General features: G+C 36.7%; 1 protein-coding gene across 7 annotated transcripts in view; it reads left to right on the top strand.

Annotated features, from left to right (window-relative positions):
- STK33 (serine/threonine kinase 33) overlaps nt 1-19,340 on the top strand; it is a 194,696-nt gene that overhangs the window by 20,570 nt on the left and 154,786 nt on the right. The gene's annotated exons all lie outside the window — the stretch shown is intronic.

The raw sequence follows: 19,340 nt of genomic DNA on the forward strand, positions 1-19,340 counted from the left end.
TTCCATCTCACTTATCCGTTCTTCTGCCTCAGTTATTCTGTTATTGATTCCTTCTAGAGTATTTTTAATTTCAGTAATTGTGCTGTTCATCACTGGTTATTTGCTCTTTGATTCTTCTAGCTCCTTGTTAAATGTTTCTTGTATTTTCTCCATTCTGTTTCCAAGATTTTGGATCATCTTTACTCTCATTATTCTGAATTCTTTTTCAGGTAGGTTGCCTATTTCATCTTCATTTATTTGGTCTTGTAGGTTTTTACCTTGCTCCTTCGTCTGCAACATATTTTTTTGTCGTTTCTTTTTTTTTTTTTTTTTTTTTTCGATGGATGGTGCTGTATTCCTGTCTTACTGGGCGTTTGGCCTGAGACATCCAGCCCTGAGTTTGCAGGCAGTTGGATAGAGCTGGGTCTTGGTGCTGAGATGAGGACCTCCAGGAGGCTCATTCCAATTGATATTCCCCAGGGTCTGAGGTTCTTTGTTAGTCCAGCGGTTTGGACTTGGAGCTCCCACCACAGGAGCTCAGGCCCAACGTCTGGCCTGGGAACCAAGATTTTACATACTTCGTGGAGTGGTTAAAAAAAAAAAAGAAAGAAAGAAAGAAAAAAGGAGCAGTACAATATTAAAGAATAAAAAACAAAAAAAATTAGAAAGATTAAAAAATATATGAGGAAAAATAAAACTATAATTGAAACAACTGCAACAAGGTAAAATAAAACCACAGCAGAAAAAAGAAAAAAGGGGAGGGAGGGGCAACAAGCCTAAAGGAGAGATCACTAACAAAATATAAAGAATAAAATAAAATTAGGTCAGTGCTTTGTGGCCACATAGAGAGGTGGGATAGGGAGGGCGGGAGGGAGACACAAGAGGGAGGAGATATGCGGATGTATGTATATGTATAGCTGATTCACTTTGTTATAAAGCAGAAACTAACACACCATTGTAAAGCAATTATACTCCAATAAAGATGTTAAAAATATAAAATAAAATTAGAAAAATAAAAGATTTATTAGGAAAAATAAAAATATAAAAGGATCAACAACAATGAATCAATAAGGTAAAACAGAACCCCAATCTAAAAGAGGGAAAAAGAAAAAGAAAATAAAGGGAGAAGAATCAAATCAACAAATACAAATCAACAAAATTAGAAATTAAAAAGGAAAGGTAACAACTGCCACTGCAGAAATACAAAGGATCATGAGAGATTACTACAAGCAACTATATGCCAATAAAATGGACAACCTAGAAGAGTTGGACAAATTCTTAGAAAAGAACAACCTTCCAAGACTGAACCAGGAAGAAATAGAAAATATAAACAGACCAATCACAAGCACTGAAATTGAAACTGTGATTAAAAATCTTCCAATAAATAAAAGCCCAGGACCAGATGGCTTCACAGGTGAATTCTATCAAACATTTAGAGAAGGGCTAACACCTGTCTTTCTCAAACTCTTCCAAAATGTAGCAGAGGGAGGAATACTCCCCATCTCATTCTACAAGGCCACCATCACCCTGATACTAAAACCAGACAAAGATGTCACAAAATAGAAAACTACAGGCCAATATCTCTGATGAACATAGAGTGAAAATCCTCAACAAAATACTAGCAAACAGAATCCAACAGCACATTAAAAGGATTGTACAGCATGATCAAGTGGGGTTTATCCCAGGGATGCAAGGATTCTTCAATATACGCAAATCAATCAATGTGATATACCATATTAACAAATTGAAGGATAAAAACCATATGATCATCCCATTAGATTCAGAAAAAGCTTTTGACAAAAATTCAACACCCATTTATTATAAAAACTCTCTGGAAAGTAGGCATGGGGGGTACCGACCTCAACATAATAAAGGCCATATATGACAAGCCCACAGCCAACATCATTCTCAATGGTGAAAAACTGAAACCATTTCCTCTAAGATCGGGAATAAGCCAAAGTTGCCCACTCTCACCACTATTACTCAACATAATTTTGGAAGTTTTAGCCACAGCAATCAGAGAAGAGAAAGAAATCCAAATTGGAAAAGAAAAAGTAAAACTGTCAGTGTTTGCAGATGACATGATACTATACGTAGAGAATCCTAAAGATGCTACCAGAAAACTACTAGAGCTAATCAATGAATTTGGTAGTGTAGCAGGATACAAAATTAATGTACAGAAATCTCTTGCATTCTTATACACTAATGATGAAAAATCTGAAAGAGAAATTAAGGAAACACTCCCATTTACCATTGCAGAGAAAAGAATAAAATACCTAAGAATAAACCTACCTAAGGAGACAAAAGACCTGTATACAGAAAACTATAAGACACTGATGAAAGAAATTAACGATGATACAAACAGATGGAGAGATATACTATGATCTTGGATTGGAAGAGTCAACATTGTGAAAATAACTAAACTACCCAAAGCAATCTACAGATTCAGTGCAATCCCTATCAAACTATGAATGACATTTTTCACAGAAGTAGAACAAAAAATTGCACAAGTTGTATGGAAACACAAAAGACCCTGAATAGCCGAAACAATGTTGGGAAGGAAAAATGGAGCTGGAGGAATCAGGCGCCTGGACTTCAGACTATACTACAAAGCTACAGTAATCAAGACAGTATGTTACTGGCACAAAAACAGAAATATAGATCAATGGAACAGGATAGAAAGCCCAGAGATAAACCCAGGCATGTATGGTCACCTTATCTTTGATAAAGGAGGCAAGAGTATACAATGGAGAAAAGACAGCCTCTTCAATAAGTGTTGCTGGGAAAACTGGACCACTTACATGTAAAAGAATGAAATTAGAACACTTCCTAACACTATACACAAAAATAAACTCAAAACGACCTAAATGTAAGGCCAGATGGTATAAAACTCTTAGAGGAAAATATAGGCAGAACACTCTATGACATAAATCACAGCAAGATCCTTTATGACCCACCTCCTAGAGAAATGGAAATAAGAACAAAAATAAACAAATGGGACCTAATGAAACTTAAAAGCTTTTGCACAGCAAGGGAAACCATAAAAAAGACAAAGAGACTACCCTCAGAATGGGAGAAACTATTTGCAAATGAAGCAACTGACAAAGGATTAATCTCCAAAATATACAAGCAGCTCATGCAGCTCAATATCAAAAAAAGAAACAGCCCAGTCCAAAAATGGGCAGAAGACCTAAATAGACATTTCTCCAAAGAAGATATACAGATTGCCAGCAAACACATTAAAAGATGCTCAACATCACTAATCATTAGAGAAATGCAAATCAAATCTACCATGAGGTATCACCTCACACTGGTCAGAATGGCCATCATCAAAAAATCTACAAACAGTAAATGCTGGAGAGGGTGTGGAGAAAAGGGAACCCTCTTGCACTGTTGGTGGGAATGTAAATTGATACTGTCACTATGAAGAACAGTATGGAGGTTCCTCAAAAACCTGAAAATAGAACTACCATATGACCCAGCAATCCCACTACTGGACATATACCCTGAGAAAACCATAATTCAAAAAGAGTCATGTACCACAATGTTCATTGCAGCACTATTTACAATAGCCAGGACATGGAAGTAGCCTAAGTGTTCATTGACAGATGAATGGATAAAGAAGATGTGGCACATATATACAATGGAATATTACTCAGCCATAAAAAGAAATGAAACTGAGTTATTTGTAGTGAGGTGGATGGACCTAGAGTGTGTCATATAGAGTGAAGTAAGTCAGAAAGAGAAAAGCAAATACTGTATGCTAACACACATATATGGAATCTAAAAAAAAAATGATTCTGATGAACCTAGGGGCAGGACAGGAATAAAGACACAGATGTAGAGAATGGACTTGAGGACACGGGGAGGGAGAAGGGTAAGCTGGGACGAAGTGAAAGAGTAGCACTGTCATATATACACTACCAAATGTAAAATAGATAGCTAGGGGGAAGCAGCTGCATGGCACAGGGAGATCAGCTCGGTGCTTTGTGACCACCTAGAAGTGTGGGATAAGGAGGGTGGGAGGCAGACTCAAGAGGGAGGGGATATGGGGATATATGTATGCTCATAGCTGATTCACTTTGTTATACAGCAGAAACTAACACAACACTGTAAAGCAATTATACTCCAATCAAGATGTTAAAAAAAAAGGAATGTAGAATAATAGCTTTTACTTTTGAAAATTGGAAAACATTTTCATTATAAAATTAAAATTATCCTCTTTAATTTCTAGTTTCAAGAATGTATTCCCCCCAAAAAAAATGTATTATTAGCATTATTTAATTTCAGAGTACATACAGGAAACTTGAAATTCTTTTTGCCACTATTTACTTAGTGTATTTGACGTGCTTACTTTTAACTGTATAAGTTTATTTTCTGAGTCCTGGTTTAAAAATGATGAAGGTTAAAGTACATTTACAGTTAGGTCACAATTTGAGATTACAGATGCCTCATATGAAAAATGCATATTTTCTAAACTTTTGGTCTGTAAGCCTCAAAGTCTAATTTACTTTTTTTGATGGACACATATATGTGGAATCTGGAAAAATGGTACAGATGAACCTATTTGCAGGGTAGGAATAGAAAGGCAGATGTAGAGAATGGATGTGAGGATTAGTTCTTAAGTTAGATCAATGGATTAGTGCATGAAATTTGTTGAAAGGTGTTTCTTTGCAGTATTCTGATGCTTCCTAAATATGTATCTGACATTCACCTTATATTTTTTTAAAAACTTTTTATTTTGAGATAACAGTAGAGTCATATGCAGCTGTAATAAATAATACAGAGATTCTTTTGGCATCTTCACCCAGTTTCTCACAATGATTACATTTTTAAAAAATTTATTTATTTTTATTTATTTTTGGCTGCGTCGGGTCTTTGTTGCTGCGTGCAGGCCTTCTCTAGTTGTGGCAAGCAGGGGCTACTATTCGTTGTAGTGCACTGGCTTCTCATTGCCGTGGCTTCTTTTGTTGCAGAGCATGGGCTCTAGGCGCACGGGCTTGAGTAGTTGTGGCATACAGGCTCAGTAGGTGTGGCTCGCGGGCTGTAGAGCACAGGCTCAGTAGTTGTGGCGCAGGCGCTTAGTTGCTCTGCGGCATGTGGGATCTTCCGGGACCAGGACTCAAACCCCTGTCTGCTGCATTGGCAGGTGGATTGTTAACCTCTGTGCCACCAGGGAAGCCCAATGATAACATCTTGTTTAATCATAGTACAATGTTACAACTGGGAAATTGACATAAATACGATCTGTGTACCTTGTTCAGATTTCACCAGTTTTACCTGTGTGTGTGTGTGTGTGTGTGTGTGTGTGTGTGTGTGTGTGTAGGATCCCTCATGCCACAACCTCCTCCCTCTCTCCTCGCCCAACCCCTGGCAACCACTAATCTAGTCTCTATAATATTGTCACTTCAAGAATGTTATATACAAGTCCCTTATTATTTTTCTCCCTACATAACGCATGATGTCAGAAAATAAGAACAGCTACAAGAAAAAGGGCAAAGGATTCTTAATGTTTGCTTCTACATTGTTAGATGTTCTAAGGTTCTCTTTGATAGGAAAATAATCACTTTAATGTTTTCTAGGTAGATTACTTTCCCTGGGCATAAATTATAGTTTTCATATACTAAAATGCTGAGTTACTAAATCTTTGTAGTTGACACATTAAAAAATGCTTTGAATTCAGCTTTCCACTTAACTGTCACCTTTTCAGAGAGACTATTTTGATTATTCAAACTAAAGTGGCCCCCAAGTTACTCTTGATTTCATTGTCCTCTTATTTTCATTTTATTGTTTACTTATTTGTCTTTCTCTCCCTTTTTACCCTCTTAAAATATAAGCTCCATGAGAGTAGGGACCTTATTTGTGTTTTCCACTTCATGTTTCCAGTGCCCAGAGTGGTACCTATAGCTAAAATCCTGTTACGGTATGAAATGCATTTCATGAGTCTGAAAACATATATTCTAAGCCCATGTTTTGTTTTGTTTTTTCACTTTGATGATAAATTTTAATTTGTTATGGTGCCCTGACTATGCCTGAGTTTAGGTGTACATTGCTGAAATGTTTGAATCATTTTATGATAATTTAGTCCACCAGTGATTTGTTTGGAACATTAAATCTCAGGGAGGTAGAACATTTCTTTCAAATACTATTCAGGGTTGTTTAAAGTCATCCAGTAGTCTTTTGTGAATTGATAGAATTCTAGAACATCTAGCACTGGCTTCATTTTATCGAATTACTCTTAAGAGTTTGGTCTGGTGGCAGATTTCCTGGGATTGAAGCCTGTCTCTATCATTAATTAGCTCTGGCTTTGTGCAAATTACCTAACCTCTCTAGATCTTGGTTTCATAATCTGTAAAATGGGAATAACATTAGAGCTTATTTTATAGAATTGTTATAAGAATTAAGTGAAACTGTTCCAAAAGTATTTAGACCAGTTCCTGTCACATAAAAGATGTTTAATAAATGTTAGCTCTTATTATTCAGTATGAGAAAGTTAATATCTGTTTTATTCACATATCAAGCAGTTGGAATAACACTAATTTGTGGCATACATTTAGTCATATGGTAATGTATCATAAGAGTTTTATCTATAATTGGAAAATGAATTCCTCTTGTAACATCAGATGGTTTCATGGACATCAAATAATTTGGAAAGTACTAAAAAAAAAAAAATGAAAGCTTAAAAGCCTAGAAACATACTTTCTTGATTGTTGCTTGGAATTCTTGATTTGAATGAGAGAGATCACTTCAGAATATAGACTGTTCTTTTGTTGTCCATGCAAATTATGATCACTAGTATGAATTTGCCAGGCATTGGTTAAATGCCGATAGTGAGAGAATGAGAAGGATTAGGAAGCTACTGCTGTTTGTTTTTAGCTCCCCTTCAGTCCTGCTCTTAGAGCTCTCTCTTCATCCTCTCCATCTCACATGCCTGGTTTCTGCTTGCTGCCCTCTGGTACACCATCCTACAAACATTTTCTACACCATCTGCAAATGTTGGTTTGTTACTGCTTGGCTAACTCTTTAGATTGAGTTAGTCTCTGTACTATCTCCCTCCCATATAATAGATTTATAGGAAGTTGCAAAGAAATGTACAGAGAGTTCCTATGCACTTTTTACCCATCCTCCTCCAATATTAACATCTTATAACTGTAGTGTAGTATCAATACCAGGAAATTTCTGTACATTTAGTGTGTGTGTGTGTGTGTGTGTGTGTGTGTGTGTTTCTGTAGACCTTTTTGTCACATGGGTAGTTTTGTGTAACCATCACTACAGTCGAGATACTGAACTATACCACCACCCTTGTGCTACTCCTTTATAGCCATACCCACCTCTCCCGCTCTGCAACCCCTGACAACCACTAATTTGTTCTATAATTTTGTTATTTCAAGAATGTTATAAACATAAAATCATAAAGTATGTTACATTTTGAGATTGGCTTTTTTCACTCAGCATGATTCCCTTGAGGTTTGTTTCCTTTTTATTTCTGAGTTGTAATCCCTGGTATGGATGTTTAATGGTTCACCCACTGAAGGGCATTTGGGTGGTTTCCAGTTTTTGACTGGTACTAATAAAGCTGCTATGAACATTCATGTACAAGTTTCTATGTGAACATAATTTTTCATTTCTTTGGGATAAGTGCCCAAGAGTTCAATTGCTGTGTTGTATGGTAGGTCCATTTTTAGTTTAAAAAAAACTGCCAAGCTATGTTCCAGAGTGGCTATATCTGTAGCCAGCACTGTATACCAGCACTGTATGAGTGGTCTAATTTTTCCACATTCTCGTCAGCATTTGGTATTGTCGCTGTTTTTTATTTTAGCCATTCTGATTGGTGATATCTCATGATTTTAATTTGTATTTCCCTAACGGCTGATAATGTTGATCAACTTTTCATGTTCTTATTTGCCATTTGTGTACCTTCTTTGGTGAAGTGTCTACTCATGTTTTTCCTATTTTCTAGTTGGATTTTTCTTAATGTTGAGTTTTGAGAGCTCTTATGTATTCTAGACACAAGTCCTTGTCAGATATGTGATTTGCAAATAGTTTCTCCTAGTCTGTAATATGTCTTTTTAATCCTTAACAGGGTCTTTCACAGAGAAAATTTTAAAAATTTTGGTGAAGTTAACATATCAGTTTTTTCTTTTTATCTGTTTTATCTTGAAAAAGCTGGCATTCAGTTTGGAGTTTGTTGAATTTCTTGGTTCTGCGGTGTATAATTTTCATCATGTTTGGAAAAACTTCAGCAATTATTTATTTTTCTGCCCTCCTTTTTCTCCTTTTGATACTCTATTTATATGTATACTAGATGCTTGATATTGTCCCACAGATCACTGAAGCTCTGTTTTTTTTTTTTTTTTGTGGCCTTTTTTATTTTTCCTCTCTGTGCTTCATTTTGGATAGTTCCTTTTTCTGTGTCTTCAAATTAACTGATTTTTTCCTTTGTAAGTATCTAATCTGCTGTGAATCCTATCCACCCTATTTTTCATTTCTTGTATTTTTGTATCTGTAGAGATTCCATTTGGATCATTTAAATAGTATCTTCCATTTCTCTCTTAGTCATGTGCATGTATTTCTCTATCCTTTTAAACATGTACAGCATATTTATAACAGTTATTTTAACATTCTTATCTGCTAGTTCTATGATCTCTGCATTTTGGGGCCACATTTTCCTGAATCTTTGTATGCCTGCCAGTTTTTAACTGGGTGGCAGACATTGTGACTTTCATGCTGTTGGTTGATGGATTTAGTTGACTTCATTGCACAGTGTTGGATTTTGTTCTGATATGCAGTTAAGTTGCTTGGAGTCAGCTGAAGCCTTTTGAGACTTGCGTTTAAGCTTAATTAGGGAAGTCCAGAGCAGCCTTTAGCGTAAGGCTGATTGGTCTCTATTACTAAGATGAGCCCCTTCTGAGAATTCTCTTTGCTGGTCTGTGCATTTTGAGGTCTCTCCATTCTGGCTGGGGTGGACAGGAACTGCTCCCAATCCCGTATGAGCTCTGGGAGTTGTTCTGCTTTTTCTTCTCAAGGCTGCCTCTCCCCTCCATCCCCCAACCCCAGCCACTGCCTCAGCCTTGGGTAGGGTTTTTAAAAAATTAATTTATTATTGTGGTAAAATACATATGACATAAAAGTTGCCATTTTAAGCATATAATTAAAAGGCATTAATTATATTTACAATATTGTGCAACTGTCACCACCATGTGGTTCCAAAACTTTATCACCCCAAAGAAACTCTGTAACTACTAAGCAATAACTTCCCATTCTCTCCTCCCCCAGTCCCTGCTAACCTCTGATCTACTTTCTGTCTCTATGAATTTGCCTGTTCTAGGTATTTCATGTAAGTAGAATCATACAATGTTTGTCCTTTTGTATCTGGTTTATTTCACATAGCATAATGTCTTCCAGCTTAATCTATATTGGGTAGTTTGGGTCTCACACATGTGCATGTCAGCTCTTAGCCAGAGACTCACATGCACCTTTCTGTAAATCTCTGGAGCTCTCTTTTTGTGAGTTCCCTCCTACAACTAAGTTGGACTGCTGGGGATTTTTTTTTTTTTGGTTGGGGGGCAGGGGAGGTTCCTTCTCCTTGTACTGCATTCTGGAAACTGCTTCTAGTCAGTGAGCTGGTAAACTTGTAGAACTCACTGAGTTTGTTTTCCTTCTCCCAGCTAACACAACCCTGTGTTGTCTGTCGTGTGATGTCTGAAAACTATTGTATCACACATTTTGTCCAGTTTTCTAGCAGTTTAAGGCAAAAGGGTAAATATGTCACCCGTTATTCCATCTTGACTGGAAGTAGAAATCTCCAGTGTGTGTGTGTGTGTGTGTGTGTGTGTGTGTGTTTTTAACAGCTTTATTGATATATAAGTGACATACGATAAATTGTATGTGCTTAAAGTGTACACTTTGATTAATTTTGATATATGTGTACACCTGTGAAACCATCACCACAATCAAAATAATAAACATATCCGTCACTCTCAAAAGTTCCCTCATGCCCCTTTTAATACCTTCTTCCTGCCTCCCTATGCCAAATCCCCATTTCTAGGCAACCCCTGATCATTTTTTTGTCACTAAAGATTAATTTGCATCTTCTAGAACTTCTTGTAATTGGCATCATATAGTATATGCTCTTTGGGGGGCTGCCTTCTTCTGCTCTCGGTGTATTTACTTTGATACTCATCCATGTTGTTGTCTGTATCAGTCAGTTATTCCTTCTTACTGCTGGGCAGCGTTCCATTGTATGAATGTACCACAATCTATTTGCCCATTCACCTGTTGGTGGACATTTGAGTGTGTGCAGTCTGTGGCCATCACAAATAAAACTGCTGAGAACATATTTGTATAAGGCTTTTTGTGGACATATGTTTTTATTTTTCTCTGGCGTACACCTAGGATGTACCAAATTAAACTGCTTGTTCATAGGATAGATGTATGTTTAACTTTATAAGAAAGTGTCAAACTGTTTCCTACAGTGATTATACCATTTTATATTCTCAGCAGCAACATGAGAAGGTTATTGTTGTTCCACATCCTCCCCAGTATTTGGTTTTGTTAGTCTTTTTAATTTTAACTTTTCTGAAGGGTGTGTAGGAATATCTCATTGTGGTTTTCACTTTCATCCATCTAATGACTAATGATTTTGTGAATTTTTTCATATGCTTATTGGCCATTCATATATCCTTTGTAAGGTATTGGTTTTCTTGTCCATTTTTGTGATGGGTTATTTATGCTTTTTATAATTGAGTTGTAGGAGCTCTTTATAATTCTGGACATAAGTCCTTTGTTAAATATATGCATTAAAAATATTTTCTCCTAGTCCATGGCTTGCGTGTTCATTTTCTTATTGGTGTTTTTTGAGGAGCAGAAGTTTTAAATTTTGATGAAGTCTAATTTATCAATTTTTCTTTTATTATTAATGTTTTCTCTATTCTTTCTAAGAAATCTTTAATTTATCTGAAAGTCATGAAAATATTCTTTATTTTCTTCTAAAAGCTTTTTAGTTTCAACTTTCACATTTATGCATATCATCCATTTCAAGTTAATGTCTGTATGTTGTGAAAGATAGGAATTGAAGTTAAAAATATTTTTCCATATGGATATGCAGTTGTTTCAGCACCATTTGTTGAAAAGATTTTTCTAATGCATTGAGTTACTTTGCCACCCTCGTTGAAAATTAGTTCACCTCTGTTCTGTTCCATCAGTTTGTCTATCCTTACCCCAATACTGCAGTGTCTTGACTAGTGTAGCTTTATATCAAGTCTTGAAACCAGCTTTTTTCTTTTTCAAGATTGTTTTGACTTTTCTGGGACCTTTGTCTTTACAAATACATTCTAGAATCCGTTTGCCAGTTTCTATAGAACGTGCAGCAAGGCTGAGAATCACAGAACAGACCTTGGTAAATCTATGCCTTGTAATGTTTCTTAGAAGTCATCCTGTGGGCCTTCTCTAGAAAGTATTCTTTAGGAGAACTGGGCTTTGTTCTATTTGAACTTTAAAATCTTTTAATTTCTAACAAGGAAACTTATATTAATAAATACTTTTCTTTAGGTCTTTGGGTACATAGTTGCCTTGTGTATTTTGGCATCTTTGGTAGAACTGTATTGTTACTGTTTGAGTCTTAAGAAATACAAGTGTTTTTCTTAGTACAAGAAAAACAAGACAACACAGCAGGCACATCATTGATTAAGTATGTCTACAAAGGATATGTAAGAGAATGAGCATTTTTCCTCTGTAGTATCAGAATTGATCTTCCTTCTGCTACATTATATATTCTAGACAGGTATCAGGGACATATTCAGGGACACAATTTTTATGGCACTGTGCTTAGTGAAATATCAAATACTGTAATGGAGTAGCTTTATTGCTTTTATTTCCAAATAAACTTGAATTTTCCAAAAACTTCAAACAGCCTGTTTTTTGCAATTATCTTCAAATACTATATGCTTTAATAGTGTTACATTTCTTAGTGACTTTAAATTACAGAGAGAATTATATTACAGTAGGTATGAAGTTTTCTAGAATTTACCTAACCATATAGTAGTATTCATTTTTGTAATTTTTCCTGAGTTGAAGTTTTACATATATAAGACATTATCTGCAATTTATTACTCCAATTACATAATTTGGTCCTTCTTACTCGCTTGCAGTAAATACATGGAAATGTTGTGAATAAGATCTTAGAGGAACTTTTATGTCATTTTAATGGGTTCATGTTTGTATTGAATAACTGAAATGCAACTTTTAATTTCAATTTGGAGTGTTCACAGAATAAAAAATTTGAATTAAATGAATTAGGGCACCTCAGGACAGTGATGGAAATAACTAAGAACTATACTGATTTTATTAGAGTGATCATATTGTTTTATGAGAAAAACAAGCCATTTTGCTCTGGTTGACAATTATTTGTGGTAAAGAAGTACCTGGGAATTATAGATCATTTTTCAATTTTATGGGCATTATTTTCAGCTGAAAATAATTACTGATTTGGGCTTTCCTTGGAAAAAGAGGTGGAAATTATATTATTAACGTTGTAGGAAGTCATACTTTAGTCGTTAATTAGATATGTTCTAGATGCAGCGGAATATTATTTTTAAAAGTTAGAATCCTGTAATATATGCCCAGTCAGTGAATAAGTTGATTGTAGAAAAGTGCTACATGTGTGATTCAGAGAATCTGAGACTAATGTTAGTGTGCAGCAAGGTACTAATTGTATATGCTGTAGACATTAGGTACAAAAGGAGTCCAAAGCCTGAAAGATCCAGGTGGGCTGAAGCTGCAAGTGTTTTTGGTTTAAAAGAGTATGTGGTATTCTTCATCGTGTTTGCATTGGGATAACAAAAAAACTTTCCAGTATTTCCCACAAAATGTTATCCACATACAGTTCACTTGCTTCTGAGTTCCCCCTGTGTTCTGTTATATACAGGCATAGCTCATGCATTTCTGCAAATGGGAGGACAAACTGAGCTGATGCTCTACGAGTATGTTACAGCCTAATCCCTAAAGAAGTCTGTTCCTACCAGGATTCTTTCACTTTTCTTCATATCCTCTGAAATTATGATTTGCCTCCAACCATAATCCCTCCTATAATAGCTACAGATAATAATGACCAATAATTTTATATCACTTAACTTTGTAACACAATGTTCTATATACTTTTCATATGTTGACTCATTTACTCTTCATGTCAGCCCTATGAGGTAGGTAATATTATTTTTCCCATTTTACAGATGAGGAAACTGAGACAAACATTACACAGCTAGAAAGTAACAGAGATGAGCTATGAACCAGTCTCTGCTTTTAGTCTATTCTATTCTGCATAGCTTGAATTGATCAATAAATCCCAAGTAAATTTTTTTCAGGGTTTTAAACATCATTTAAATAATGTCATAAATTAGACAGCTGTAACTGTATTAGAGCTCTGTCAAAGAAGCATCTTCAGTAATTTCTTTACTTTCCACTAGAGGGCAGTCTATCACCTAGTTTTTTAATGTATATTATCTATCAATACTTTCTGTTCTTGGAAGTACAAAATTTCAAGTATACTAAGTTAAAGAAATATGCTGTGAAAGAGACTTGGGCAATAGAGTAATTTTTGAATTATAAATATAATCAAAGAGTCATCTTTGTAGTAGTAAAAGCATACATGACTATTACAAGACCCAGTATTGACTCAATAGATTGTATTTGCAGAATTTAATCAAGATGTCCTGTGAGATGATATCCAGCATAGAAAAAGCTAATGACCTTGACCTTTCTTTATTGCCTCTAAACTAACCACACATTAAACATTAAACCAAACTTGGGTTACTAGTACTCCAAATTCCTTTTCTTGATTCATTTAATTCAATCAAGGACTTAGATTATAACCTGAGAGTAATGAGATAGTGAAATTATTTAATGTTCCCTAATAGACACTCTCTGGTAATTTTAAAGCAATATATGTCTAAGATTTTTTTTTAAAGTAGCCTAGAGACTTTTGTTTCTCATCTTTCTAGTTTTCAAAATAGTTAAGGTATTGAGTTAAGATGCAGAAACCAAGAGTCTTCATTTAGAAGCAACATTTTGTGGCAACTTCTGTGATTGTAAAAGGGGAGAGTCACATTTTGGAGGGATCAAGTATAGTTATTTTGGGAGCTTAGTGTGGTCCTGTGTACAGAGTGATTTATCAGTTGATCAATGATGTTAGTTATATGTAAGTTAATGGTTCTGGCTACTGTAGGTTAAATAAAGCCTTTCAGGCAGCCTTCAAAGTAATGGAAACAATCTGACTTGACTTCAGATTTGTCACAGTGGAAGTGAAAGGCAACATGAAGAAGAGGAGGCCGGGGAGGGAATACACAGCAGGGGTGAGTCAGCAGAGTTTATAGGTCTACATAGGTAATAAGTTAAGTCCAGGGATTGTTGGTAGAGTGAGGGACAACAGAGTCCTATAGATAGAGATAAATAGGCAGAAGCAGACAGGATATTGGGGTTCCAGGTAGACAAGTTGCATCTGAGACCAAAGACTTCTTCAAAGGCAGCAGAGAAGAACAAAAGAACATGAAGGTAAGGATTTATGATTTCTAATTCTAACAGTACCTTTCCCTTATTGTGTACTTTGTGTGTCAGATACTGTGCTAAGACACTTTATGTCTCATGTTCTCTTTATAATAATCTTGTTATACAAACAAGGTGGCTGAGGCTCAAAGAATTTCAGTAACCTGCCCGGAGACATATAGCTTGTAAATAGTAGAACTGGGATTTGAACCCAGGGCTTTGTGACTCCAGCTATGAAACTCTGCTTTCCTGATGCAAAAGGTATTTTTTTTCTGCCCCAGTTTTATGCTGCCTGCAGTGTAGGGATGCTCATAGGCTTTACTTCCAGTGGGAAATTAACCCCACAGGTAAACCCCAGTTACAACAAAAGTAGAGGGTTATAACTTCCAGGGAGATGGGGGTGGGGATATTTTTGTTAAAAATGTGAAGTTTTTTAACCTTTGCCTATAAATCACAGTAAAACCTATATTCTTTATGTGGCAGTGATTAGATGGTGGAGAATCTATCCTTTGTACTTCTCACTACTTTGTTGTTTTTTTTTTCCCCTCTCCTAAAATCCACTAATTATCTTACTAGGTGTTCTTTCTGTTGCCTTGGTTTTTCATAAATGACACTCCTGGAGGTGCCCTCTCAAGGACTTTCTAGAGTCTTAATAAGAAGAGTAGTGGGCCAACCTAAAAGGAAGTTTAGGGATCACTAATTTGGTCTGTCAGTATACTTTTGTCACTTTATTTTTACACCTGCAGGCAGCAGTGCTTCTGAGACCTTTTAGTCCTTTAAAGATAGCTTTGATCCTAGATCTCTTTCTGCTTGGGATATGTTTTTGAAGGGATGAGGACAGAATGTCAGCTTTCTTCTCCCAAAGGCACCCGTTGCTGAATTTCCCCTATAATCTAGGGCTTTCATCATTTCCTCCATGTTGATGGTGGCACTAGACCTGGGGAATAGCATTTATCTTTTGTTTTTTGACCTAAGTGACTGGTAAATGGTGAAAGGGCCATCAGCTAAGAATGCTTTTAATAAGGCCCTCTTTTCTTATGGTCTAGCCAGGGTCTATCTATGGTCAACTGTAAAAGTATTTCCTAAGTTCTCTCACTTTTTTCATCTGAAGTTGCTTGAAGGTGATACTTAGGAAGAGTACCTCAACTTGCTGTACAAGGGCAAGCAAATGGAAAGTTCTTTTCTTTATATAGCTTTTAATCTCTTGGGTAAAACTTTGATTTATTTTGACAAAATAATACAGAATCCTTAACCTAGCAGTATAATGTAACACTAAATCCATAAGTGCCAGAATTCCCTTCTAAGCAGAGTTCTGTAAGGCCAGAGTATCTGCTTTCTTCCAAGAGACTTTTGGGATTGAATTTACTCATCCCTTGAATCCTATGAATGCCAAAAGTCAACTCTCTCTTCTACTTGCTATATCATAGAGAAGGAAGACATTTGATGGGAATTCCCTACAACTAAATCTATAAACCTACTTGCACCTGCACCCACCCACTCTTCCTCACATAACTTCCCAGCTGGCTTTCCTACTCATTTCCACTCTTGTTCTCTTACATCCTACAACTAAAGTAATATTTTACAAATACAAATCTGGTCGTGTCACTCTTAAAGCTTAATTATTGCCTCGCATTGCTCTTAGGATAAAGCCTCAAATACTTAAGGTTAATTACAAAGCCCTATAGGAGACAGCCTCTTGCCAACCTCATGATCTTTGACTGTCAACAGCATAGCCCTTCTTCACAGTCCAGCCATATTGACCCTCTTTAATTTCCTCAAATCTTGCAAGTTTCCTCCTGATCCTTCTTTTGGAACGTATTCTTTACAACGAGATAACTGCTTGTTGTTCTTCAGATCTCTGCTCAAGTGTCACTCTTTCAGAGAAATCCCAATGTAGTCGTATCTCTTTTAATTGTCAAGTTAATTGCATTATTTTCTACATGCTTTTATTGCCAGAAAGGTCAGTATCTCCCTTTTGAGGACTCTCCCTTCACTTTGTGTGTTGTCTAAGAACCTAAAGGTTCATGTACCAGTTGGAGAGTGAACTGGAAATCTGGTAAGTACAATATAGCTGTTGCTGAAAAAGACTGTTGATGTGGAATATGGTCCTGCCCTGTGATGACCCGCTCAGGTTGTAGAATGTATCATTAGTTTACATTCGTCTACCCATTGTTCCTCTGAGCATAATCTTGTATCATGGTGATTATAGGCTGGGCTAGAGTCACCTCTCCTCCATAAACCCTTGGGCTGGCTTGAGCTTGGGTCACCAACTCGGACAGCTCCTGCCTAGCAAGTACTCTTTTGGTGACATTTGCATCGCTTCTTGACAGAAGACTTTGGTAAGTGCCATGTCAAGTTTATCCCAACAGTTTTCCCTAACTTTGAATACCAAGGAATACTCCCAGAAGGCCAGTGGGCTTTGCACACCAAGAAAAAAGGTAGTTATTTTTAAGTTGGACCCCCCCCCCCAAGAAAGGTCCTATTATACCCAGTTATAGGGTACGTCCTCATCTTGCAATCTGTCACTAAGGGAGGCAACTTATGTGACATCACAAAATAAAATTAGCTGCAAGGAGGCTTTTGACTCTCCCCATACTGAGAAGCAACTCAGGGAGTTTCTTTCTTTTTAAAATATTTATTTATTTATTTATTTTTGGCTGCACTGGGTCTTAGTTGCAGCACGCGGGATCTTTCATTGCAGCGTGCTGGCTTCTCTCTAGTCGTGGTGCGCGGGCTCCAGGGTGTGTGGGCTCAGTAGTTGCAGCATGCGGGCTTAGTTGCCCCACAGCATGTGGGATCTTAGTTCCCTTACCAGGGATTGAACCCGCATCCCCTGCATTGGAAGGCGGATTCTTTCTTTTGTTTTTTTTTAATGATTCTTTTTTTTAAACATCTTTATTGGAATATAATTGCTTTACAATGGTGTGTAAGTTTCTGCTCTATAACAAAGTGAATCAATTATACATATACATATATCCTCATATCTCTTCCCTCTTGCGTCTCCCTTCCACCCTCCTTATCCCACCCCTATAGGTGGTCACAGAGCACAAAGCTGATCTCCCTGTGCTATGTGGCTGCTTCCCCCTAGCTATCTATTTTACATTTGGTAGTGTATATATGTCCATGCCACTTTCTCACTTCATCCCAGCTTACCCTTCCCACTCGCTGTGTCCTCAAGTCCATTCTCTACGTCTGCATCTTTATTCCTGTCCTGCCTCTAGGTTCTTCAGAACCTTTTTTTTCCCGTTAGTTTTTAGATTCCATATATATGTGTTAGCATACAGTATTTGTTTTTCTCTTTCTGACTAACTTCACTCTGTATGACAGACTCTAGGTCCATCCACCTCACTACAAATAACTCAATTTTGTTTTTTTTTATGGCTGAGTAATATTCCATTGTATATATGTGCCACATCTTCTTTATCCATTCATCTGTCAGTGGGCACTTAGGCTACTTCCATGTCCTGGCTATTGTAAATAGTGCTGCAATGAGCATTGTGGTACATGACTCTTTTTGAACTATGGTTTTCTCAGGGTATATGTCCAGTAATGGGATTGCTGGGTCATATGGTAGTTCTATTTTCAGTTTTTTGAGGAACCTCCATACTGTTCTCCACAGTGGCTGTATGTATTTACATTCCCACCAACAGTGCAAGAGGGTTCCCTTTTCTCCACACCCTTTCTAGCATTTATTGTTTGTAGATATTTTGATGATGGCCATTCTGACTAGTGTGAGGTGATAGATACCTCATGGTAGTTTTGATTTGCATTTCTCTAATGATTAGTGATGTTCAGCATCCTTTCATGTGTTTGTTGGCAATCTGTATATGGAAGGCGGATTCTTAACCACTGGACCACCAGGGAAGTCCTGGAGAATTTCTATCTAAATAACTTAATCCATAACTCTTGGGCCCTCTATTTAATTTCTGCGTTAACAACCACCTTTTTACTCACTTATTGATCTATTATCCTTGTGATTATTTGTTTAGGTGTTTGTCTTCCTCACTGTAACTATTTACAAGGAATAGTTACAGTGAGGAACTGTTTCTGCTTTCTTCATTGATGTATCTTTAGCGCCTCTCAAAGTGTCTTGCACATAGTTAACATTCCATGCATGTTTGATGAGTGAATGGATTGTAAATTTTCCAAAGTGGAGTTTAATAGTAACTGTTACTTCTAAAAATTCAGAAAGTCAGTGGAGGGCCCTGAGTGCACCATCCTTTGCGGTTTACACTTTGGGGCAGGCCATGTGAAAAATTGGAAAATCCTCTAGGGAGCCAGTTCCATATCTTAGAATAGAGGGAGAAATAAGGCTAAGGGAATGGTACCTTTTTATGCTTGACTTCTAACGTATAATGAAGCAAGGGGGAAGAAATGACAATGAGCTTTGTAGAAGTTGACCAGAATCAAATGAACAGAAATGAATAAGCAATAAATTAGCAAACCAAAGTTGGCTAAACTGCTTTTCTTTAAGCATACATTTCAGATTCAGAATTATTTTGGGAAACAGAAATTCTGGAAAGATACATCTATAGTCACTTAAATAATTTGAAGGGAACATAAGAATTTTAACAATTGGGATTAAGGAAAGCAGGGCAGTCACTCACTAGTGAGAATCATGGGATGTGAGACTTTGGAGCTGTTGGCCATGTTTCCTGCCTCGTGAAGGAAGCGAGTCTGTCTGTGGTGGTAAGAGCCAAGTTAACACGTAGAAGAAGAGATAAAAGATGAGATACTTCTGGTAGATAAATAGGCCTGGTGGTGGTGGTGTTCAAGTCTGTGGTTCTAGTTATCCCTGAGGGCCAGCTGCTCTTTGGAGTTAT

This window comes from Kogia breviceps, chromosome 7 (assembly GCF_026419965.1).
Source record: "Kogia breviceps isolate mKogBre1 chromosome 7, mKogBre1 haplotype 1, whole genome shotgun sequence".
NCBI lineage: Eukaryota > Metazoa > Chordata > Mammalia > Artiodactyla > Physeteridae > Kogia > Kogia breviceps.